The sequence below is a fragment of the Dipteris shenzhenensis genome, unplaced genomic scaffold, assembly GCF_047967505.1.
Source record: "Dipteris shenzhenensis isolate YYH24624 ecotype China unplaced genomic scaffold, Dip_SZ_1.0 scaf0276, whole genome shotgun sequence".
Taxonomy (NCBI): Eukaryota; Viridiplantae; Streptophyta; class Polypodiopsida; order Gleicheniales; family Dipteridaceae; genus Dipteris; species Dipteris shenzhenensis.
In genome coordinates, this window is record NW_028239582.1 from 34539 (window position 1) to 37822 (window position 3284).

The 3284-nt window shown below is 46.7% G+C and overlaps 2 non-coding genes across 2 annotated transcripts; one reads left to right on the plus strand and one right to left on the minus strand.

Annotated features, from left to right (window-relative positions):
• Positions 1-443: 443 nt before the first annotated feature.
• On the minus strand, positions 444-514 carry TRNAG-GCC (transfer RNA glycine (anticodon GCC)). Its single transcript has one exon. It is a non-coding gene; the product is annotated as a tRNA-Gly (tRNA).
• Positions 515-1262: 748 nt separating this feature from the next.
• Positions 1263-1351, plus strand: TRNAS-UGA (transfer RNA serine (anticodon UGA)). The gene has a single exon. It is a non-coding gene; the product is annotated as a tRNA-Ser (tRNA).
• The last annotated feature ends 1933 nt before the right edge of the window (positions 1352-3284 follow it).

The window sequence follows — 3284 nt, forward strand, 5'->3', positions numbered from 1 at the left end:
GGAACCGCATGTGGCATCTCCCACAACCTCTAGGTCGACTGCTTCCTAGATGTGTAGGAAGTCGAACACGGCATAGAGGTAACGCTGAGACTTAAACCTTGCAATTCTCCGAAGTGAAGTGAGGCAGTTGAAAAGCTTCACCCAATCCATATTTCCATGGACGATTATTTCTTTCACCGATGAACTTATGTATCCCAATAATAATTGGTAATTACCAGCAGCATCAGTAAGTATATAGGCTTCTCCATTGCTTTTGGTTCATTCAATGTTCTGTTTCCCCTCGAGGGAAAACCCAGATTGGAAATCTACGCCTCAAATCACTCGGTTATGACTTCCTCAATTGGGAATATCTCACTCCTGAAGCTCAAAAATATTCTCTCCACCGGTCTGAACTATCCCGGGGGCTACTGCCGGGGGTGGAAGCGGGGCAAGAAAGTCGGGTCGGCGGATAGCGGGAATCGAACCCGCGTCCTCTCCTTGGCAAGGAGATATTTTACCATTCAACTATATCCGCGTGATATGCCACCCCGTTCTATATTGAATAACTATATATGTGGTAACTCCTCTAGTCAACACACCTAATCCATCCACCTCGTCTCGGGATTTTCCCTCGTGGACGGAGAGCCCCCCCCCCCCCGAGGAGGAAGTGTCGATTCCGTAGACCGTAATTATTATTGATTCTCTCTCCCCACTCGCCATTATGAATCGTGAGGAGGGGGCCAGAATTACCGATACATTGAATCTCTGGGATATGAAGGAATTAAGTATACCCACTAGGAAAACTAATCCGATCCATAAGGAAGCCCCTGAAAAGACGACATTTTTGTTGCTTGACCAACCATTGGGGGAAGCAAGCACGACAGGTACACCAATTACTAGTAGGAATGAAATGGCGATTAATGTGAATAAAGCCAATTGGAAAGCAATAGTCGTAGTTAGGACTCTCGACGTATCAGAAGTAGAGGATTTGTACCATCTGATCCCCATCCGGTGGGACTTACACCATACCGAGACCGAGGATTTTGGACGGAACAAGAATCCTTCTAGTTCAGTACCCCGGAATCCAATGTCTCTTTCGAATCTCTTGATAATCCATCAAGTAGGAGTAAGAATTTGATTATTTGGAATGATCCCTATATTGATTTCATAGTAAATCATACGAAACCATCATCTCATATCTTTCGTAATAGGGGTGAATCTCGATACAATACATGTGTATCAAGATCGACAAGATCTCCGAAGAATTGGAGAAGAGCTTTCTAGGAGAGGTGGTCGAGTGGTTTATGGCTCCAGTCTTGAAAACTGGCATAGTGCTGAAACGCTATCGAGGGTTCGAATCCCTCTCTCTCCTCAATTGATTCAGTACCGGACCCGACGGGAGGGGGTATTAGTGGTCTATCGGTGGTCTAAAAGAACCACCTAGTATTTCCCAAAAAATGCCAATGTCCCCGAGGGGAGCCTATTCTTAATAATGATAGATGAGAGGAATCTTCTGAAGCAGTCTGGGGGTATTCCTCCTCCGCCCCGGTTCATGCGCCGCATCTCCAGGCCCAGGTCCCGTGTCAATACTTTCCCTATCAGGGTTCGAGGGATAGGAAACAAACAAATATGAGAGATCTGATGTTAACTAGAGGTATTTAAAATACCAGTTCTATCGATTGACTTATCGGGATGATCAAAGGTCAATTACCCACCCATTTGCGGGATGGGTACGTTCCACCAGATACAACTGGTGAGGATTCAAATTAGCTTCAAATTAGCTTACGGAGATGAGTCGTCATCGCCAAATCACCCCCTCCAGGGGGGTGATTTGTAGACATAAGTGCAAATGCTACCGAAACTTGTGGTTTCCCGGAACCCTATAGAAATGAACAGTGAGTTACACCTCGCCCTTCCCTCATCCGCGAGGTAAAGGTTACTGCTGGGTATATACCGACGTATCGAACTAACCCCACTGGGGGGTTAGTTTATGTATGAGCTGTGTCCCGGTTCCGCAAAGAACCACCAGTAGAAAATGGAAATTTGTCTGGTATGGTAGGTACTAATACTACCAAGTAATAACTTTCCATTAATATCTCAGCAATTTGTCCTAATTTAATGGTGTCATGGAAAGAACGGGTTCGGTATCACGGTCAATTCCCTTCTCAAACCCGGCTGCCGCCGCACGGGCTCTTCCCGCATGCCATAAATGACCCACAAAAAAGAAAAATCCTAGAACGAAATGGGAAGTAGCCAACCAACTTCGGGGAGATACATAGTTCACGGCATTTATCTCAGTAGCTACTCCACCTACGGAATTTAAGGAACCCAGAGGTGCATGAGTCATATACTCCGCGGAGCGTCGCTCCTGCCAGGGTTGTATATCTCTTTTCAACTTACTCAAATCCAAACCGTTGGGGCCTCTCAGTGGCTCCAACCAAGGAGCACGAAGGTCCCAGAAACGCATTGTTTCGCCTCCAAATATGATTTCTCCCGTGGGGGAACGCATCAGGTATTTACCCAAACCAGTAGGTCCTTGAGCGGAACCTATGTTGGCGCCGAGACGCTGGTCCCTGACAAGAAAAGTAAAAGCTTGAGCTTGAGAAGCCTCTGGACCGGTAGGACCATAGAATTCACTAGGATATGCCGTGTTATTGAACCGAACGAAACAACAAGCAGTAAAACCAAAAATAGCAAGTGCTCCTAAGCTATAGGACGGGTAAGCCTCTCCGGACCACACAAAAGCGCGACGGGCCCAAGCAAATGGTTTGGTCAATATGTGCCAGATCCCCCCGGAGATACAGATGGATCCCAGCCAGACATGTCCCCCAATAATATCTTCTAGGTTATCGACACTTACAATCCAACCCTCTCCACCAAAGGGGGATTTGAGTAAGTAACCAAATATGACACTCGGGCTTAAAGTGAGATTCGTAATCTTCCGTACATCCCCACCTCCCGGGGCCCATGTGTCATACAAGCCTCCGAAATATAACGCTTTGAATACTAGGAGGAAGGCGCCGGCTCCTAACAAGATTAGATGAATACCCAATATAGTAGTCATCTTATTTTTGTCCTTCCATATATAGCCGAAAAATGGGAAGGACTCTTCTGAAGTCTCGGGGCCAATGAGAGCGTGATAAATACCCCCGAACCCTAGAACCGCGGAAGATATCAAATGAAGGACTCCAGAAACAAAATAGGGAAAGGTATCGACGACTTCCCCACCGGGACCCACTCCCCAACCTAGGGTAGCTAGGTGGGGAAGTAGAATTAACCCCTGTTCATACATAGGCTTCTCCGGA